General features: G+C 36.8%; 1 protein-coding gene across 2 annotated transcripts in view; it reads left to right on the forward strand.

Annotated features, from left to right (window-relative positions):
* The window catches only part of LOC136844861 (uncharacterized), a 302,711-nt gene that overhangs the window by 250,856 nt on the left and 28,374 nt on the right, over positions 1-23,481 (forward strand). The window contains exons 5-6 of one of the 2 annotated variants that reach the window (XR_010854988.1): positions 7,299-7,930; positions 8,373-8,495. The exons of the other annotated variant lie outside the window; for it this stretch is intronic. The gene's annotated coding sequence lies outside the window, so the exon portion shown is untranslated. Of the gene's footprint in view, positions 1-7,298; positions 7,931-8,372; positions 8,496-23,481 lie in introns of those variants that run through there. 2 annotated transcript variants of the gene reach the window in all.

Consider the following 23,481-nt stretch of genomic DNA (forward strand, 5'->3'; position numbering starts at 1 on the left):
GAAAATATAAAAATAAGTAAAGATTTTTAAAATAACTCAAATTTTTTCATATTTAGAGGGCTGGGACTCTTATTCTGACTATTCCACCATAAAATATAAGCATTGAGAAAAAAGGACAGCAAATGAACGTTGTTGACATAAAATTTCTATTTTGCTGAATTTTCAAAATAATTATTTTTTTCGCACTGTCGTGCGCTTCCCAGACACCTTGATCTCTGGTAGGTGCAAGCTCAAACTATACAGATACTAAAGTGTTAAGTATTTATACTTTTCTACAAAGGTTAAATTACATGGGAAATAACATTTTATATTTTAAACCTCTACATTTACTAAAATACTGATATTTAACCTTTAAACGCCGAGCCTCTGTTTACAAAAAGTGTCTGTTGTATGCCAGCGTTCGGGAGTTAGCGAGAAGTGGAAAAAAAAGTTTTTTCAAAAAATCAGAGCACACTTAGTTTTTAAGATTAAGAGTTCATTTTGGCTCCTTTTTTTGTCATTGCCTGAAGTTTAGTATGCAACCATCAGAAATGAAAAAAATATTATCATATAAAAATGTTGAAATATATGACAGCACTAAAAAAATTTCATATATAATTGTATACAAATCACGCTGTGAGCAAAACGTTAAAGCTAAAGAGTTATTTTTTTAGTTGCATTGTACACTAAATTGCGATGATTTTGGTATATAACAAATTGTAAAACGATCAAAGCAACACAGAGAAAATATCACAAAATGATGCATGAATTTAACGCATGGACGTAAAAAAAGTTTTTTCAAAATTCACCATAAATTGAAATATTGTGCTAGAGACTTCCTGTTTGTTGAAAAATGAAGGTAATTGATTGAATATTACTAGACTGTAAGTGTTTTAGCTTACAATTGCAGTTTTCGACCATTTCGGTCGACTTAAAGTTGACCGGTAGAATTTTTTCATTTATCGTGATTTATATGAAATATTTCAAAACTGATAAAAGCTACAACCATGAGTTATGTTTTGTTGTATTCTACATGAAATTGTGCACATTTTCACATATAAAATTTTATGTAACGACTAATATAAAACGGTGCAAACATTACGACAACGTGACCAAAGAATTTCTGAGATATTCGCCGAAGTTACCACGCTGGACGTAAGGAAAAAGTTTTTCAAAAATTCACCATAAATCGAAATATTGTGCTAGAGACTTCCAATTTATTGCAAAATGAAGGTAAATGATTGAATATTACTAGAATGTAAGAGCTTTTTAGCTTATAATTGCGTTTTTCGACCATTTTGGTCGAGAGTTAAAGTTGACCAAAGGTTGAAATTTTGGCATAGCGTGATTTATATGAAAATATTTCAAAACTGTTAAAAGCTACAACCATGAGTTATTTTCTGTTGTATTCTACATGAAATTACGCACATTTTTGTATATAAAAGTTTATGTAACGACTAATGTAAAACGGTGCAAACATTACAACAAAGTGACAAAAGAATTTCTGAGATGTTCGGCCGAGTTACCGCGAGCATACGTAAGGAAAAAGTTTTTTTTTTTCAAAAATTCACCATAAATCGAAATATTGTGCTAGAGACTTCCAGTTTGTTGCAAAATGAAGGTACATGATTGAATATTACTAGAATGTAAGAGTTTTAGCTTATAATTGCGTTTTTCGACCATTTCGGTCGAGTTAAAGTTGACCGAAGGTTGAAATTTTGGCATTTGTCGTGATTTATATGAAAATATTTCAAAACTGATAAAAGCTACAACCATGAGTTATTTTCTTTTGTATTCTACATGAAATTTCACACATTTTCATATATAAAACTTTATGTAACGACTAATATAAAACGGTGCAAACATTACGACAACATGACGAAAGAATTTCTGGCGTGGATGTAAGGAAAAAGTTTTTAAAAATTCACCATAAATCGAAATATGGTGCTAGAGACTTTCAATTTGTTGCAAAATGAAGGTAAATGATTGAATATTACTAGAATGTAAGAGTTTTAGCTTACAATTGCGTTTTTCGACCATTTCGTCGAGTCAAAGTTGACTGAAGGTTGAAATTTTTTGTAGTCGACGTGGTACGTCCACTTGGCACCCAACAGACAATTTTAGTCGACGCACGATACGTCCAGTCAGCGTTAAGGGTTAATGGCCAGTTTTGACCCTGCCTATTGTTATAAGACTGAAACACTTGGTAGTAAACTACAAGCTTTATTCAACAAAATACCGGCTCTCAGATCTATAACAAACAGACAAAATATTTAGCGTTAGTCATACAACACATACAACATAAACAACTTATGACAAACATAACAGAACAAAATAAACACACGTAAGCTTACACATCAACAGAGGAAATGCAGAGGGGAACTACACTCGCCTGTGGTGCGACTGTAACTAACGGTACACAGTGATACCAAGCATGAAAAACAGTTACGCTAGTGTCGCCAGTGTACAATAATTACCACATTCTCCCCTCCTAGAAAAATTCAACATTAACAAAATGGATACCATGTCAAAAATATCAGATTAGTCCCATTCATAACGATTGGGGGCTTTGACACGCAGATGTCGACCTCCTTAACTCAGTAGGCTCAGTGAATGAATGAGAGTCATGATTAGTATGAGGCTGTACATCTTGCGTTGTGGGTGAACCCGAGTCTCTATATTTCCTGGTGCCTCATCCGGGTGCGCAAGCGTGTCGTCGGACTCTCAGGACTTGGAGCTAAGTCACGGATAGACACAGTTGACTCACGCCCGTCTGGATATTTGACACATGCGTATATTTTGGGTTCACATCAACAAGTTCTACCTGATCAGTTAATGGTTCGTGTTTGCTAGACCTAACATGCGCCCGCAATAACACTTGCCCAGGGTCAAAAGCCATGTTGGTAATCCATTTCCAAACTAGAACGTCGTTGGAACCTGAAGAAACGCTCATGTGGAGTCTCATTGGTTGCAGTGCATAAGAGTGATCTTATTGAATGCAAAACCTCGGAAGCACCATCTCCCAGTGTTGGTTCTTCAAACCATGAGATTCAAGTGTTAAACAAACAGCCTTCCAAATAATTCCGTTGTACCTCTCAACCTGACCATTACCTATTGGGTGATAGGTGTTGTTTTACTTGTTGCAACTCCTTCTGAGAAAGGTACATCTTCAGTTCTTGAGAAATGAAAGAAGAACCTTGATCTGAATGGATGAAACTTGGCATTCCACAAAGACTGAAGATAGACTCAAGACATTTGATTACTGTTTTGAATTCATATTTGAACAAGGAAATGCAAAAGGAAAACGAGTATTCATCAACAACTGTAAGTATGTACTTATTGTTTGTGGTGGAAGGCAAAGGTCCTTTGAAATCAATACTGAGGTGTTCCATCGGCTGTGTGGCTTTAATGAGGACCCCTTGTGCTGAACGATGGAATTGTGGTTTTGCTGTGCACAGACTTTACAAGAAGCACACACCTTTGTCACATCATCTGTTGAGAAAGGGAGGTTTTAGATCGCACAAAATGCAAAAGCCGAGTTACCCCAGGGTGACAAAGATTCTCATGAATGCCTGTAAGCTTTAACATTGGGAAAACAGAACAGCAGTATGCACGAGACAAGGTATCCGGCACAACATTCTGTTTCGGGACGATATTGTATCATATAACTGAATGATGCCAGCTCAAGCCTCCACTCTTGTATCTTGTTATTCTTTATCTTGGTTCTTTTCTGTTATCTAACATGAACATCACAGAGCGCTGATCAGTAATCAGAGTAAAATGTCTTCTGGCTAAGAAATGACTCACTTGTGAACTGGCTTCAATAATAGCTGTAGCCTCCTTTTCTACAGCAGGATAATGCAACTCACTTCCTGAAGCGTTCTTGACATGAAGGCTACTGGCCTGCCACCCTGGTTCAATACTGCTGAGATAGCGACCTCTGAAGCATCACACTCCACAACAAAAGGAAGGCTCTCATCCAGACCTTAGAGAAGCACCCGTAAGCTGCTTTTTCAAAGTGTTAAAGGCAGCTAGTGCTGATTCACTCAATGGAAAAGTTTTGTGTTTATCAAGGGTTGGATTTTATCGAGAAGCCAGGAATCCATTTAGCATAATATGCAAACAACCCTTGAACTCTTCATAAAAACCCTATATTTGTGGGAGGTGGTAATTCCTGGAGAGGACGTAATCTGTCAGGTCAGGCCTTATGACATTATTACCAACACAATACCCAAGAACATTGATCGTGAGGCACAGACATAACTGATTTAGATTCATTGAGGGTAAGCTTCTGTTTCTGAATAACCTCCAAAAATTTCTTAACATTGCTATCATGTTCCTCCTGAGTTGATCCAGCTACAGTAATATTATCTAGATATGGGAAAGTGTCTTTAAGACCCTCATCTTCAGCTAACTTATCCATAGCTATCTGAAATACTGTTACTCCATTAGTGACACCAAATGGAACTCTGCAAACTGATATAATTTCCCCTCACCCTCAAAAGCAGTGTACTTCTTCTCACTCTTTAATGCTAATTTGGTGGTATGCACTCTTCAAGTCAAATGTGGAAAACACCTTGTACTTTGCAAGACTGTGCACCATGTCCTCTATCCTTGGAGGGGATATGCATCTAGTTCTGTGTACTGGTTGATGGTTTGAGAATAATCAATACAAAGTCTCTTTTTTGTGCCTGTCAAGTGGATCTTTTACAACCACGACCTGTGCTCTCCATGGGATATGCTTGGTTCATTGATACCTTCAGATAACAAGCGTGATAACTGGTCATATAAACAACTGATCATCTTCACTATAGCATCTGGATTTAACTGCAATTGGTTTACACTGTTGGGGCAAGTTCGGAAACAGTGAAGGCTCCTCAATATCAGCTGTTGCCAAGGCACAGTTACTAGTTACCCTTAAACTTGGTTTATTTCCCCCATACTGAAAAGTTACACTCTTGTGCTGCTTTTGAAAATCATGACCCAAGATCACATCACAACATAAATCCTTTAAAACCCCTAGCTGAACACATGGATAATTCTGATTGACATGACCCAAGTCTACCGTAACATACCCAGGGAGCTAGTATTCAAAGATGCTGATGCCATTGAAATCTCCTGCTTGCAGGAACTACTGTCAGCTTTAGTTTCTGTGCCACTTTCTCACTTATGAAGCTATCCGAACTGCAAGAGTTAATTAATGCTTTCAGTGAATGACCATTGACAGTGATGTCTGTAGCTGCATGTGAAAGGTTCTTTGGAAAAGTGGCAGCAAGTGTGAGCAGAGTGGGGTTATACAGTGTAGCAGTAGTGCTGTCAGAAGTCTTAGCCTTGGATCTACAGACTTTGGCAAAATGACCTGTCTTACCACAGTTGTTGCATGTGTAACAGCACGTGCAGGACAACTACCCCTACCTGTAATGTGGAATGTATCACCACAAAATAGCATTTCTTCTTTTGAATGCAGTGCAGCAGCCGACAGTCGAGTCCACAGGTGATCTTCTTTCCGCCTCTTCTTTCGTTGACTGCGGTTGTTGGTCATCACAAGGCTGTCCTTGCTGTCCTGGAACCAAAGCAGCTGCATGAGGAACAGGCAAGTAAGACGTGTAGGAATCAGCATTACGCTGGGCAAGATCCAACGCACGGGCCTGACTGTACCCGCCTCCAGATCCAAGGACTTGTTTTCTACCAGACGCTGACGAATAAATGCTGAGGCAATACCGTTAATAAACGCATCACGCACCATCTCCTCCCGGTATTGTTCAGCTGTGACTGCCTTAAAGTTACAATCCTTGCTTAGTTTATATAACTCTATCAGAAATTCATCAAGGGATTCACCTGACTGCTGTCGTCGGGTTGCCAAAACATGCCTTGCAAAAATCTCGTTCGGTAACTTGACGTAAACACTCTCTAGTTTTGCAACGGCACCTTCATACGTAACACAGTCTTCATTGAGTTCGTACACACTCGGGATACACAGTTCACTAGAGCCCTCAGCTTGTTGGGTGCGGCCTCTCCACTCTCCTCTATGAAGTTGTGAAAGGTTCGGTGCCAGTGTTTCCACTCCTTGGCTGCCGTAGGAGAGCTGGGATCTGTGTCCAGTCGACATGGCTTAAGCAGCTTAGCCATGACGAGTATTTTGTTGAATAAATTGTTATAAGACTGAAACACTTGGTAGCAAACTACAAGCTTTATTCAACAAAATACCGGCTCTCAGATCTATAACAAACAGACAAAATATCTAGCGTTAGTCATACAACACATACAACATAAACAACTTATGACAAGCATAACAGAACAAAATAAACACACGTAAACTTACACATCAACAGAGGAACTGCAAGAGGGGAACTACACTCGCCTGTGGTGCGACTGTAACTAACGGTACACAGTGATACCAAGCATGAAAACAGTTACGCTAGTGTCGCCAGTGTACAATAATTACCACACCTATTCATGGTTCAGGATTTGTGGCTTTACCTATTCGCAGATTTTTCTGTGGAGTTTATCACCTAATTATTCGCGAAAAATTTGGTAATTTGCGAATTTTTTGTCAAGAAATATTCACTAACTACTGTATTTTCATGTTATTTTCATGACTAAATACTTTTTTATGATAAAAATTATTTACTAATTTTCAAATATTAGTATTAAAGTAAACACAGCAAACTATCAATAAAATGTATTCTTTTTTCAATGCATATTAAATGTTAAGGTTTATGTACAGTAAATAACTTCCCAGAGTCTCCCTATGTACTGTACAAAGGAAACAGGACGGCTTCAATACTGTATGAGAGAAAATGGATATACTTGAAAATAGGGTCACTTGTATAGTTTTCACACTTAGCTGCAAGTCATATATTTTTAAGGGTAATGTTTAAGATTACTTTGAAATGATATTAAAGTGTTTTAGATAATAATTTAAGGTATATTCTCTGTAGGATGATAGTTTAAGGTATACATTTGGTGTTGAATTATTAATATAGGTAGTTATGAAAATTTTTAGAGGCAGATCTGGTTTTTAACTATTTAAATAGCCAGTTATAAGCATTTTTAGAGGGGATGTCAAGTATTCATGGATTTTTGCTATACACTGGTGTTTGTGGTCCTTATCCCCTGCGAATACTGTGGTTGACTGTATTATGGTATTAATACTTGATGACAGCCATAGAAACTTAGTGCAGTGGGTAAAAGTTTAATTAGAATACTGTATACAAAAGGTATAGGAATATGTATGCATGCATGTAAGCATAATATTATATGTTAATCCTAATCTTTCTGTTGAACCACATATATTTAAAAATGCTTGATTTCTACAGGTCACTGGGGTCCTGAGAAGATCACTGCAAATCAAGAGAAGAAAGACACAGGATATGTAGCACCAGATTTACATAAGATGCCTGAAGCTGCTGAGATTATGCAAAATACAGGTTTGAGCATTTTGGGTCCAGTGCCAGAACGCCCTGCCCAATATGTATCTGGGATTTGTGGAAATTACTCAAGAATGGTTTATCCTCATGGTTATCTTATGACTTTAATGTCGTGGCTCCTGGCATGACTCCCAACGAAACATTCATGATGCCAAATGTTACTCAGAAATTGGCAGCACAGGCTACAACACTGTATAAAGGTGTTGTCTCTGGTTTTTCTGCCCAGTCTTTACCACTGAACCCCCAACCTTGTGCAGGAGGGTCTAACAAGAAATCAGGGAATAAAAGTTCCAGATCAGGTGGTGGTCTGGCCAAGAAAGAAATTTCTAACAACAGTACCAAAGGTCTTGTGATTCATCCCAAAAAGGGTAAAGTGGAAGAGGTAGAGATGTGTAAAATACTAGTTAAGAATATGAAAACAAAACTAAAAGAAAACCATGTAAAACAAATATTAGATGCCTGTGGAACTGTTGTGAGTTTTGAATACCCAACAAAGAAAGCAAGGGGACGTTCAAAATCAGGTGGGTAACGAGTTTAGATTGTGAATATTTTATTAAACAAAAGTGTGTAAAAGCTTAATTGATCATCAAAATTTTGAATTCTGTATCTTATGCAATCTGTCAAGTGCCAAAAGCTGCTCTGATTTTGGCTGAGAAGGGAATCAGAGGCAAAATTTGTGTCTTAATTTTGTTGTTTATATTTTTCACTTTTGTCAGTAGGTGGCATGCATAGATGAGAATGTAAGTATTGGATAATTCCCATACTCATCTGAAGCATTCTAAAGAGATCCAGGTTAATTTCAATATGTTCCAGTTTTATTTCTGAGTTTAAGTAATACATTGACTGTCAGTCATTTTGAATCATTAGATCTTTTCTTTCACTGCATGTAAAAAATGGTTAAATATCATTTTGTTTTAGTGAAAACAATAAGTTATTTAGTGTTAATAATATTTTGTATTGCAGTTGATCTTCGTGTACAGTATAACAATGCCAAGGCTGCCAAAAGAGCTGTTCGCATCCTCAATTTTCTTAAAGTTTTTGGAGCACATTCATCTGCACAAGTGGTTGGCATAAGAAGAGAAGCAGGTAAGTAGTTTGGTAATAGAAGTCAGTGTCATTGTACAAGACAAATTATCAGAGTACTGTACATTTTGAATGTCTTTGTAGTACTTGTCCTAGATGTTATAGTGAGATTTATTCATATATTTTATATTTTTCCATATACTGTATGGGATTATGACTTCAACAGGGTTTGTCAGTGCTTGAAATTGTAAGTAATTCAGATTATGCTCTTGTTGCCCTTTGGCAAATTATACCAAGCAAAAAATATCATTTGAGGCCAGGCAGAGTGCATAGCATTTGGTGACTGGAAAACTTAGTTGGTTTGATGCCTGAACTGATATAAAATTACATTAAATGCCACAGTTCTCCCAAACATTGTTGAGAGAAGAAAAGAAATCCAGAAACTGTAAAAACTAGTTAATGTAATGCCATTGTTTCCAGCCACCAAATTTCTTTTTATAGCTTATCAAAGCAGAAAAGTCAAATCAGAAGAAAGTGCCTTTGAAAGATCTTTGCATATCAACAACCAACAATTGGGAACTCATTTTTCTCCTATTTTCTGTGTTGTCAACCAGCTGATCATTATTTGCAGCTATGATGCCAACAGTGTTTATGCAGTATGTAGGTTGAGTGCGACAGCTGGGAAATGTAAAATTACACCAGCCAAAATTATTGATGAATTACAGATAGGACTGGATTAGTAATATCCAAATAGTGATTAATTTTGTGTTTATATTGTATAGTAGTCTATCAGCTATCTTGTTTCACCTTATCCCAGAACTTGACATTATCCTGAGGGCCCCAGCACCACTGGTAGATTGGTTACTAGTCGAAGAAAAAGGCTGAACTACTTCATTGAGATTTTGAAGCTAAGCAGTCAGCTGAGGATGTCTGTCTCACTGATACTGTCATCCTGAATCTATTCTTACAAAATTTGCATTTCGCTCTAGGGATGTTGAGAAAATTCTGGATAATCTTGATAGCTGGGTTGGAGAAGATCCTGATGTTTTCTTCTCTTTGTTTTTAAAAAAAGTTTCTAGTGTGTTTTCTCCCAAGATTAGTAGATTCTATAGAATTTTATGTCTACTTAGTATCTTTGTGGATGAGCGCAAGCTTAGTAATACACTAACTACAGGCCAATTTCTATATGCCCAGTGCTCTCCAAAGTTGCTGAAAAACTTATTTGTACCTGCGATGCTCTTTTAGACTTGACATGCCAATTGCAAAAGAACCTCGATAAGGGTTTTTAATGAAAAGTCATTCAAATAGGTTTTAGTGTTGCTTTCGATCTAGTAAATCACAAGGCACTTACTTATAAACTTCAGAATCTTGGGTGGGTGGATATGTTTTAGGATTACTGTACTTCAAGATTTCCTTACAGGTAGGCAGCAGCGAGTTGCTGTTGATTGGATCTTTAGAGAACCAAGACCTATTGTGTCACGGCTCCACAGGGTAGTGTTCTTGGTCCACTGTTATTTTAAGTGTATACGAAAGGGATATGGTTGTTGGCCTGGAAAACAAGATTGATCAGTATGCTGATGATGTAACACTTGTGGGTGCAGCAAAGTCTCCACTTATGAGAAATAAAGCTGCCCTCAGTCTCAGTCAGGACATGGACCTGATCAGGGAATAGTGTTATCAGTAGGGTAAGAAGCTGAACTCCAGTAAAACAGAAACACTATTGATCGGCAGATCTTGTTCAAATTTCCACCCACCCTCCCCTTTAGGTGGATGGGACTTTGCTGACTGAGTCTGAAGCTTTAACTATTCTAGTGTAACTTTTGACTCACATCCAACTTTCGAGAAATGTCTAATGGAAATTTTAGGAATGCCTCATGAAAGTTGGGGGCATTGTTCGTAAGGCCTCATATATTTACAACAGTGATAAATCAATGTAATCTGTTTTAGGTCATTTATACTTCCTTTACTAGAATACTGTTCTCCAGTGTGGATGTCTGCATCTGCCTAAGATTTATCTCCTTTAGATAGAGTAATTCATGGTGGTAGGTTTCTGTTTCCTAATAGTAGCAGTTATGACTTGGACCATCGATGGATGGTCTCTTGTTTGTCACTTTTTCATAAGGTGTATTTCAACAGAGGTCCTTCACATTACAATTGATCCCTGATCCCCTTTACCTGCCAAGAGCAACCAGATTTGTGAACAGCAGCACTAATATTAATTTATATTTTTAATGTGATCTCTTCTTTTCTGTATTTCCCTTTACCTCCTCTTACTTCTTCCTAATGAACACCATATTCTTTGGAAGCTTGAATTTCAGGTCAATGGCCCCCTGTGGGATAGCTCCATATGGATAGATTTCATCTTCTGAATAATAATAATAATTATTTGAATTTTTTCCACATTTTATTATTAGCAAAACAATATTTTAATTATCAAATGTGAGACGAAAGATATTAGCAATGTTGTTTCATCCTGGTGGCGATTTATGTAACTGTAGAAGTGCATGGAGATATAAAGAACAATAAACTGAAGTTCTTGATTTTTTCCTCGAATATTATTGCCATAAAAGTTTCCTCTTGAATGTAAACCCATTGCGCAGAAGGCACAAAGCATTGTGACAACATTAAATTCAAGCTAGAACTTGCACCTGTGCCCTGTAATTGGCATCTTTTCAGAAACAGCCTAAAACTACAAAATGACCCATGAAACAACATGATCTGTTGTCTCACACAGAGAGACAGCAGACCCTAGGCAATATCCAGAACTCTTCACCGCATCCCTACCTTCTTACCTCCAACCTCATAACCCCTTCTCAAATGTTCCAGCCTTATTCCTGTATTCTTCTCTGCATATTCCTGTGGCAGTTTGTGGACATATCAGGAATAAGCAAATATAATTTCCCAAGAGGAAAAAATATTTACCAGTATTTTCTCACCCAAGAACTACAGCATTTTGGCACTTCTGCATGTGTCTACTCTTTTGATGAAGAGGTTATGCAGTTGTTAATCACCCAGAATGACAATTACTCTGTTTGTCTTATTAATGGTTTTTCTTCCTTGTTTGGCTGCCTGATGCCTAAAAGCCAAATCTTTCAACCATTGCTCCCTCTTCCACTTAAGCTGTTAACACTTCAACTTTATTTCCTTGCTGAAGGAGGATAAACAATAACATAATTATACACTTACATTCTACAGTGGTGGCCAAACATAGGCCAAGGGCCATCAAATATACTGGTGGCATAGAGTACTCCTTTAGAGACATATACACAAGGGTAAAAACTACATTTTCTTCAACTAAAGTCTTATCTATGAAAGAGTGATGCTCTTTAATATTGTAACTTTCTTTGAGTAAATGAAATACAGTTTGCTAACTCTATAGAATTTTTAAATTGTTTTGATTGTTCCTGTATAATAAGATTTTCTTTTACCCTTACTAGCTATCTACAACTTTATGACTCGTAGTTGTACAATTTTCTACTACTAAGAAACATCTTAGGGTTTAAAGGGGTTGAACTTTTCATTTCATCATGACCATTTTCACCTTCATACCATTAATATAACTTAATCATGGTAGTTTTATCATTCACATAGAGTCACTCTATGAGCTGCTTGCTGAGCTGCAATATTTCATAACCTATTGTTTTCTGTGCATCTAAATATGAGTTATATAAACAAACAAAAAGGCAGTATACCTTTATGTTCTAGGAAATATATGATCTATCTGCTGATGACAAGATTTTACTAAGAGAAATGAAGAAGGTTGTTTAAGCTGAATGAGGTAGTAACAGGAATGAGGTAATACAGCAGTTGGCTTTCATTGACCCTGTGCTAAAAGAGGTATGTCTTCTAGATAATAATAATAATAATAATAATAGTAGTACAGTTAGCCCACAATTATCCAAATTATTAGAGCCAAGGGCCTATTGGATAAATGTCCAGGGAAATCCAGATAATGGTGAGTAAAATAAATCTAGTGATGTTCAAAGGCAACTCCCTGCCCTTCCTCTCCTAACATTGTCAATGCTGCAAAGTGGTACTGTAAACACTTGATATTCATACAAACAACCATTACACTTTCAACTGAAAAACGATGCAAAAAAGCAATTTCCTACCATATTTCCCATATTTGTAACAATATAAACTCCATAAATAGATTTAAAGCAAAAATTCAACCCCATTTTTCTCTCTTACCTGACACTTATTTCGGTAGGCTACATTTTTCATTTGCAATATAAACACTAAATATGCTTATAAAAACAACTTTATGCAAAAAGCAATTATGTACCTTGTTTCCCATATTTGTAACAAAATAATCTGCAAAAATTACAGTGTTTAAAAAAAAAAAAAAAAAAATCACCCCTTCTTCTCCTCTTGTATGCAACACAGTATTGCAGGCTACATTTTTCATTTACTGTAAAATGCATTGTGTTGTTCAAAAAAGTAAGCCCCTTTTTCTTATATGCAACACAGTATAATAATTTACAAAATAATTCTAATAACACTATAAAAATACTTTTACTCTCTCACTTTCCTGTGTGCATTGACTTCTTGCTAAAGTAAATGGCTGGACACTTTAAAAACTTGTGAAGAGGGTTTATAGTCCTCCTCTACACCTCCCTCTTCCTCCTCTCCCAGGTCGCATTGAGTCATTGAGACTGGCATCACATTCTTTCCTCTGCCTCCTGACTCCTAAGAGACATGAAGTGGTGAAGTGGCTGGAAGAGGTGCCTAGAGGGTCAGGGTCATCAAAGTGGGAAGCGGCACATCTGTTGTTGCCGAAACCACATCAAGGGTAGACTGATCCATGTCATTATAGTGACCTTTGCCATGACTCTGCAGGCTTTATTCGCCATCTTCTCACCGAATTCCTTCTTGTTTTTCTTCAGCTTGTCCTGTGAAGCCTTAGTACAATGTAGGGTTGACTGGGAAATGCCTTACTCCTCCATATACGTGACCGGGTCCAACCTTGCTCCATCCTCTCAACAACTTCCAGTTTTTGTTTAAGGATTAACACCTTCCTTGCCTGCACACAACACAAACATGCCCTGCAATGCTGCAGGCACTGCTAAATGACAGCACATGCTCCATAATATGCATATCAGACACAGTCCACTCTAAATCAGTTCAAACACTTGAAGACACGTCTTTGTTACCGAAGTACACAGACACTTAGAAGTAGCCAATCAGCATATGATATGTTTATGATGCTATCAGACATTCAAAATAAAAACTTTTGAGGCCTTCCCCCACCCCAAAACCCTTTTTGGTCAGTCCGAGTATCAGCAGTGTTACCAATATTTACTTGAGGCTAACATTGCCAACCATCAGAGCGGTTTTCCAATTTTTGAAATTTATATATCATATATACTTGGGGCCTTGATCGCTGGTCTGGGTGTGTTGGATAATGTCGAGTTCTGCGTAATAGTGATCCAGATAATTGAGGGATTACTTTCCTTTAAAAGAAATTGCTGTTTCTATTACGTTAAATTCTGTAATTTTCATTTTGCATATGACTGTCTTCATTGGTGGTAGAAAGTCAAATGTAATACTACCAGTCCCCGGTTATTGGCAAACCGGTTTTTACAGTGCTTTGTCTAGCGATGAAAATTAGCGATTTTTCGGAACCAATATGCGCTGATAATCGGGCATTGATGCCAATATTATACCTAACAGAGGCTCTGATCTCCAGTTATCGACACCGATACCTGGTTTGGCACCACAAGCACCGATTTTCGGTTATCAGCAATTTCGCGTATCATCACGCCATCGACAGAACCCAGCCGATAACCAGGGATTGCCTGTACAGGCAGTCCCGGTTAACAGCGGCTCATTTAACAGCGATCCGGTTTTATGGGGCTTGTCAGTGATGAAAATCTGCAATTTTCGGCGCCGAAATCGCCGATATCCGCTTATCAGCGCCGATAGTTGGGTATTGCACCAATACATACCTAACAGAGGCGCCAGTAACCGAAAATTGTGCTTTTCGGCGCAATAACCCCCGAAAATCGCCAAAAAGCACCGAAATCGCTGATTTTGGGTTAGCGGGCATTTTCGTTATCATCACCCTCGAAACGGAACCCTCATGATAACCGGCAACTGCCTGTACTGTATTTGCAAAGTTATAAATAGTAAAGTATACTGAGTGTAACTTACTCCAATTTTATTAGAATGTTTGATTTACATGTTTTTTTTGTCAAGTTGTGCTAACAGAGAAGATATGTCTATAAAAATTTGAAAAAGATGCCACTTGAGATTTTCCATGGGAATAACACAGCTTCTGCTCCACTTAGCTGAAAGTGGAATATCTTATCGTTTTAAATCCAAACCCAGGATGCCTCTTTCTTGTGTGTATGGTGATCATTTGTCTGCAATGACTCACCTTGCCACTTACAGGAAGAGGCAGTTTACAAAAAGGTTCCCATGATCATCCCTACTTTGTTACAATTAGTAAAATCTTGGTGCTACAACCCGACTTGGCAGATGGCTTATACAGAATGTTCAGCTGCATAACCCTTTATTGAATTTTAAGGAAGAAACACTTTTCATTATTAAACTCACAAGAGTCATCTTAGCGCCATGAACCTCATTGCAATTTCCGGCACTAGGTGCCAACTTGATGGTAATGAACATGGGTCTTTGATCCCCTCTCCTCCACCAGTGTGTGTAGGAATTAGCCATACCACCAAGCCATGCTTACTTCCCCTGTCACACTGCACCAAGAAGTTTAGAGAGGTTGCAGGTCAGTCAAAGGAGAGATTCAACTGACTTTTCCTTGCAACATCTCATTTGTTCCATTTCTTGCCATCAGTAGTACAGGATGGGTTCACACTAGAGTAAAACAGGCCATAAACAAATGTCAGAAGGTTATATATCAAAACAGGTTCAATACAAGTTGGTGACTCTTTGGCAACTGTTGGATAATTACATGAAGCGCTGTTTAGAACTGCCAATAGGTCATTGAGTTGTATTCAACCTGTTTGTAGGTGTGTATGCAATAATTTAGCAATGTGAATACACTTTTAATAGTTGCATGTTGGTAAGTCTTATTTATTCCCACAAGGTGGGTAGCTCTCTCACAATGCCACAAGAGGCACAGTGGACTGTAGTTGATTTGTACTCTTTTTATTTTGCAGTATTTTCTGTGAAATTATGGAATAATCAGCCAGGTTTTATTGTAAAGCCTGATTACATGTATTTCTACAAAGAGGCCTTTATCACCAAAAAATGTTTTAATATTCCAACCTGTAAAAACAAATTTTTATTGCCACTGTGTCATATCTTTTGAAAATCTTTTGCCCACTAATAGATCAGTTAAAAGCTCAGTGAGAGCATTCATTTTATGAAAATGTTACATACTTTTTCATCTGTATAATTGTCTTCTTGATTACCTACCATTTTTAGTAGGTACAAGTAAGTACTGTACTACCTTCTTGTAGGGCTATGATAAGAGGCATTAGTTATGTACACTGGCAAGAAAAGTGAGGATACAGTTTTCATTAGATTTTGTTCATCAAATTTTAATTTTTTTACAGAAAAACACATAATCTCGGTAAATTTACACTAGAATATTAAAATACAATGCAAATTATATCATATATATTAAATCTGCAAAACAAAAACGTTCAGATACTTAAAACCACCATGGATGTCCGAAGTAATCAGAATTTCTCAGATGACTTCGTTCATAGAGATCTGAAAAGATAGTGTATGGATATCTCGGTGTAGTACTGTTTATCAGAACGGCAATATTTACTCGTTTTCCGTTTATGAACAGGTTTATTTTTGCATCATCATACGAGGTAATGATAATTTATTTAATTTTTACATTCATATTTATATTTCACGGTGTTAAAAGGTCAGCTGGAATTAATGGCAGTAAATGATGTGACAGCTAGGTAGGTTGACCAAATCTATTTAAATTCGCAAGAGCGTTCTCTGTGATGTGCGGAGTAGCGGAAAACACAAGTAACTGGATGTTTCTTGACGTTGCCATAGTTTCTCTCTCTCTCTCTCTCTCTCTCTCTCTCTCCATTCTCTAAAACTCTCTACAAATATAGTATCGCTCTCTCTCTAAAAGCTAAAAAATATAAAATGAGTAGCTCTAAAAGAAAAAAAATAAAAAGGTAGCCCTAGTAGCTACACTCTCTCTCTCAACTCTCTCTCTCTCTCTTCTCACAACAGCTCTCTCTCTCTCTCTCTCTCTCTCTCTCCATTGCTAAAACATACTGTACAAGTATAGTATCGCTCAGTCTCTAAATAAAAAAAAAAATAATGAAATGAGTAGCTCTACATATAGGAGGAGGCTTACACAGCAGCAACTCTCTCTCTCTCTCTCTCCTCTCTCTCTCTCTCTCTCTCTCTCTCTCTCTCTCTCTCTCTCTCTAACTCTCTCTCTCTCTCTCTCATCATAACATTATTGTTCTATTGTTCCCCATGTTTTTCGTTGGACATTGCTCAAATTTAACTCTTAATTTCATTATGGAAGATCGCGTTTCGTTACGCAAAGCATTCTGTTCATTGTGGTGTCATAAATTCATTTTTGTAAGTTAGTTGGTAGGTTATGTCGAAAAATGTTTATTTTGCTCAGAACTGTCGCTGCAAATTACAACTTGAACGAATACTGTAAAGCTACTACCGCATTTAAGTATCAATGATTTCAGAACCGTAGAATATGATTGAAAGTTATAGGAGGTCAAGCAAAAAGCAAATGCATTAAGACTGAAGCTCCTCCCTTCTAAAGTTGCCAGATGTCGCATTAATTAGCAATATATGTCCGAAGATTAAAAAAACTGTATCTCCACTTTTCTTGCCAGTGTACAGGAAAATACTTGTTTTGGTTTTGTTAATATAATGGTATTGACTTTCAGGTCCATGTGGGAACTTCATTCAGAGGATCGACTTATTATTCCTATCATTCAAGATGTTATTGTTCAAATGCAGAAGGAAAAGGCTAGTAAAAAACTAAGGTCTCAATTGTTGCCAAAAGGAACTTGTTACAACAACAATTACAGAGGACAGTAACAAGGCTCTTGTTTGTGAAGTTAGGAAGAACTTAAGAAGGAAGCTAAACCTGAAGAAAAGGAAAAAGCTCAGGAAAACAGTTGATCCAACAAAACCAATAATCCACGTTCATGTGACTAATTTGTCTAAGTATGTGCCAGTAGAAGCTATTAAAGAAGCTATGAGAACTTTGGGATCCCTGTCAGAAAGTGATGTTAAGTAGGACAAATTTGTATGTGAATTTCAAAATACCTTCATGCCATGCATGCAGTAGTTTTATGAATAGCTATCGCCTTCCCTGACATAAAGTTGAAAGTTTATGCAGAGGAGCCCCTTGACTTTAAAGATGCCCCAGTGAAACCTACTGAGGAAACAACTGAACAAACAAATCTTGTGTTTAAACGTTACAATGATGACATTATCAGTAATCTGCAAGAGGCTGTGACTAAAGATGTAAATTATTTTACATACAAGACACAAGTTTGTAAAGCCATTAAGTGCAAAACTCAAGTATGTTTGTCATAACTATCATAATATAAGAGATCGTAGAAGGAGTCCAATAACAAGTGAATATAGTTGTAATGGATGTAGTCTTGCAGAAGTTGGTCAGTGCCCTGAAAAACAGGTTTGTTCTCGCTCACGCTGATCGTGAGCGCTTGTTTCACTTAACCACCTTTCAGAGCTGAGCTCTGTCCAGATGCTGTTAGAAGAGGTGTATGTCGCTACAGGTATGGCAACTGTCCTCATGCTATCCAGGTAATTATAAAATGTACAGTATTTGGTTATGTTTTATCTGGAAATCCTTGTTTCAGTATATGTAAAACCTAAATTCTACATTTACTATGATCACATAGATGTTTTTAAGTGAAATTACTGTATATTGTAGGCTATAATCACCGTTTTACAGAAACACCTGAAATGTTCTTCCACAATCATTGGAAAAATCTGTACGTTGAAGGATTGGGAGAAATTTTCAAGTATGTCAATGGTGTTATCAAGAATATGTTTAAGCTCCAGAATACCACAGGTATGTAATTCATCTTTTCCTGGGAATTTAAATTGAGTGCAGGCACCCTTTTTCCATTCATGATGAGGTGCAGTGGGCATTGATATGCATGGTCAAACAACCATTGTAAGTGGGTTGATTTTATTTCAAGAGACTTGGGGAATGAGGAAGGAAAATGGAATAATTCAGAATGATTAATTTGCGTTTTCACTTTCTTCAGTTTTGAAATTAATGTACTGTACTATTTCAGTGATAGGTTTACACCACAGAGAGTTACTCAAACTTATCCTATTTTTTGTTCTTAGATTACCATCATCATCCCAAAACCTTATGTGCTTGCTGAGAAAATGGTGTAATTAATGGAACTAAAAATGATAAAGTTATGGTATATTTGCTGCCAATTTAAGTGACCATTCTTCTTGCTAAAGATTTGCAGGTAATTGGTATTAACTTCCACCTTTGAATGGTGCAGCTGCTCACAAAAGACATTCAAAATGTGTAGAATCATGTCGTCAAAATGCTGTTGCTGTGTCACAGTATGGTAGTGTTATAAGTAAGTTGTATTATTGACTTTGATAATTAGAGGTATATTTAAGAGTGTCAAGATTTCCCTCTCTGTTAGGTTAGATTTTCCTGTGATACTGTATTCTGTTTTTGTAATTTTGAATAATGCTTTATTATTTCACCAGTAATTGAATGGGTCTGTAAGTGTGAATGGACATTATATATATTTATAATGTTCATTCACATGTATCGTGAACATATTCTGCCCAAGTTAACATCCTTACACAGAAACTGGGTTCGCGCCAACCCTGTGTTGACTTTAAATTTGTGGGTTTGGAATAGAAATATAATACAGAGAAACTAAAATTTAAAGTACAGTGGATCCCCCTGCTCATTAGTAGCTTGGAGTTATTCATAGATTTTTCTGTGGAATGTATTTTCAATAAATCATGGAAAATTGGTAATTTGTGGAGTTTTTCAGAGAGCAATATCTGTAATTACTAATTTTCAAATAATATCAATTAATAAGATTAAATAATAATAAGATTAAGTTAAAAGATTGAATAGTAATAATAATAATTGTACCTGTAATAATACAGGTAATAATAAGTACTAATTTTCAAATACAGGCAGTCCCGGTTAAAGCATTGGGTTCAGTTAATGCTTATCTGGTTTTATGGGGCTTGTCTGATGAAAATCGGCAATTTTCATACTTAAAATGGCGATTTCTGCTTATCAGTGCCGATAATTGGGTATTGGCGCTGATATACCTAATAGAGGCAGCCGATAACTGAAAATGCGGCGCACTTTTCGTTCGATAACCCACGAAAATCGCCGGTGCGCCTAAAGTACCAATTTTCAGTTAGCATGCGATTTTCAGTTATCATCACACCCTCGAAGCGGAACTCCGCCAGCCAGCAGGGACTGTAATAATATAAGGTTAATAAAATTAAATTAGATTAGATAATAATAATTATGATACTGTACCTGTAATAATAGTAATAAGATTAAATGATAATTCAGAGAAGAGAGACTTATGTGGAAAGAAACGTGTTTTAAGCTTTGGCTGGTAATAAACCAGTTTTCTCCTTCTGTATGGGAGGGATCTGGGTATAAACCCTCCCACTAATGGGACCTTATTATAGTGAACCTCCGGATGGTTACTGGACAGCTCCTAAATCAGTTTTCTAACCTCTTATATCATACGCCATCAGAAATTATATGTATTCAAATGATATTAAAGTGATATTGAAAAGGTATTCAAATATTAAAGTGATATTGAAATATGAAAATGATATAAAAGTTTTAGGATGATAGTTTAAGGTATGTTTGGTGTTTGAACCATTGAAATAAGCAATTATAAGCATTTTTAGAGGGGTCTTTGGTGTTTGAACTATTAAAATGAGGTGTTAGTTGCAGAGAGGGTATTCACCACTTTTCTCGCTTGTGAGTTTTGTATAGCATTGTATTGTCCAATCCTTCTAGCTTCTGAAAACGCATCACCAACCTTTCCCTGACATCAGCAAAATGGTCGAAAATCGCTTTGAGTAAAGTTATCTATTCACATCTAGCGAATGGTGCTGGGCAGCATCTGCAAGTGCAAGACAGTGAGAGGTATTCACCACCCACACCGCCCTCGCCAGTGCTCACAGGCTGGAAGTGAGTAGTCAGTGGGAGCACGTCTTACTGTTTCATGCTCTTGGCTAATCAGCAGCACTAGTGTCCTGTGGAGCCTTCCCTGCATTCTGTCCCTTTAAACTTAACACGGTTGGTTGTGTAAAGTGCCTTCTCCGTGTTTTTCAGTAATTACTCTGTATTTATGATTATTATTATTATCACAGTCATTAAAAAATATAATTATTAGTATTATGCAAGGTATAATATCGTGCAGTGTTTATTAGAAATAACTTTGTTACCATTGAATAGTATTGTTATTTAATCAGTAAAAAATATTAATACCAAAGAATTTAATCACCCTTGTTTAGGTAAAATACCAGAGAATGTTCACCTGCTGTTGGTTTTGTTTGTTTAAAACATAAAAATACCAGAGAATGTTCACCTGCTGTTGGTTGTTTGTTTAAAATGTAAAAAGGATTTTGACAAAGGAAAATCAATTGTTTAAAACGTAAAAATACCAGAGAATGTTCACCTGCTGTTGGTTGTTTATTTAAACCGTAAAAATACCAGAGAGTGTTCACCTGCTGTTGGTTGTTTAAAACTTGAATAATGTTGCTTAACAAGCACAGTACGAAATCGACATGATGCCACAGATGGTTGAACCTATCGTTAGTTAGAGCTGGGAAGCGATACAGAGCGTCGGTTTCACGACTGCACAAGATGTCTGAATCAGACATGTTGTTTTTCAGTCGCATTCAGCAGTCTGAATAGCTGAAGGCTCGCTTTTGGGTAGCAGCTGAACAGAGCGCCTTTGCTAGGGGATAGAGATTAATTTTTTTATCTCGGGGTCTAACACAGCCGGTGCTTGAAGAGATGCATAGCATGGGTGGACGGAGACGCTATTGGGAGAGAGGGACGCAGTGAAAAAACAATACTATTGCATGTTGAGTTAGATAACATGCGTTAGGAAAGCCAACACACTAATGTTCATGTCGTCAGTGAAGTTTAGTGTGCGTACGGAAGAAAGGCAACAGCTGATCGGTTTCCCAGGTCGTTGACCTTTTAGCTCGGAAGCTCTTTGGGCGCATTCGTGACGCGTGTATTATTATTGTTTTTGCACGTCATTGAGTGCAAAAATAGTATTAAAATATTTATAATAAAGCTAGGTAGGAAAATAAAACTCGAAACTTTAAAACAATTTTTACTTTATATCGATTTTTCGGTAGCTACCATTTTTCGCTTTTAGGGGCGCGTAAACGCATAGTTATACACAGTTGCATAATGCGTTCGAAATTAACGTATAATGATACATTTGGGAATATAACTAAATTCAAGTGATTTTAAGCTGTAAAAAAGCGTGGGAATCTTTGCGCATATTCCGCGCAAGCGCACACTTGCCTAAAAAATACTGGTGTATATTTAGAAACACACAATTCGTATAAACACTTCTTGTTTCAGGAAACAGACATCAATTAAAGTGTTTTTTTAACCTAATAGAATACATTTTAAAAAGGAGAAAAACGCAGTTATTTTGGGAAATATTCAAAATGCGAGTATATTAAAAAATTTGGATTTTCTTTCATAAGTAAAGATAGGCTAATTTTTAAGACCAGCAGTTTCTACCTCTTTTCATTCCAATATTGCAAACTAACTGCGTTTTTCTCCATTGTTTTCCATATATTGCCAGTGCAATTGTTGTGTTAATCAGTGCGTGCCATTACCAAAGGGTTAATGAAAGTGGTTGAACCAGTATCCAAGCCCTCATGCTTGTTTACCGTAAAATAAGTCTAATCCTTCGGGCCAGCCCTAGGAGAGCTGTTAATCAGCTCAGTGGTCTGGTAAAACTAAGGTATACTTACTTTTTTTGGAGCTCGATATAAAAATACTAATAGCTGTACTGTATTGAATTTTGTAAAAAAAAATAATGGGGTTACCACACAATATAAACCATGCTCTGCTCATTATCAAAATATTTTTAAAGTGTAAGTTTATTTGGTCATTTTATTTCCATACTTAATTTTACACTTTCACTTGTGTTACACCTATGAGAAACTGCTACTTTGCAGTTGTTGAGAGAGAGAGAGAGAGAGAGAGAGAGAGAGAGAGAGAGAGAGAGACCTAATCTTAGGGATAAATGAAAGAGAAAAAATTTGTTAGTTTGAGGATGGTACTGATTGATGATTGACTGAAGCTTTATGCATAAAAAGCACTCTTAACTAAAGATGAATAAGATTTAAAAGATGGTGTTGTTTGTTTCATTCTAAAGTTCAAGTATTCTTCTTCTGAATTGTGATGAGTTTTATAATACAAATAATTAAGAAAATGCATCTCCATGCATCATATCAACCAGTGTACCTCCACAGTTCAAATCTCATATGACTAATAGCTGGTGTAATGATGGGACTTTGATACATTTGAAACAATTAATTTATTCCAAGGGGAGAGCAGCTAACCTGTTGTGCATCAGATAGACCTACATATTGGGTTTATAATTTGAGATTATTTACCTGTAATTTTTTGGTTATCTTTATTCTTGGTAATAGTTTTGGCAAGGCACCAACCACCTATCAAATACTACCACTCAGACTGGCCTGACTGTCTGGTGTATGACTCCTTACTGTCAGCACTGCACTTTCCCTTTGCTTACACAAAACAGTAAACTGCAAACTTAAAATCATGACTGTTTTCAAGAACTGAACTAAATTTAAGTGTTTTTTATGGCAAACCTATCAGTAGTTCTAATACCTGCACCATTGTGTGTGCTCGGTGCTTAGTCATCTCTAGTACTATGACAGTACATGAAAACCTTATTTTTTACCTTGCTTTTTATGGCAGTAGCATCACAGAAAGTCAGAAACTTGCTTAGGAAGGTGCCATCAGTTTTCACAGTCGTATCAAAGAATACCACTTTCAAAATCAGTC

Source organism: Macrobrachium rosenbergii, chromosome 13 (genome assembly GCF_040412425.1).
Source record: "Macrobrachium rosenbergii isolate ZJJX-2024 chromosome 13, ASM4041242v1, whole genome shotgun sequence".
NCBI classification, from domain to species: domain Eukaryota; kingdom Metazoa; phylum Arthropoda; class Malacostraca; order Decapoda; family Palaemonidae; genus Macrobrachium; species Macrobrachium rosenbergii.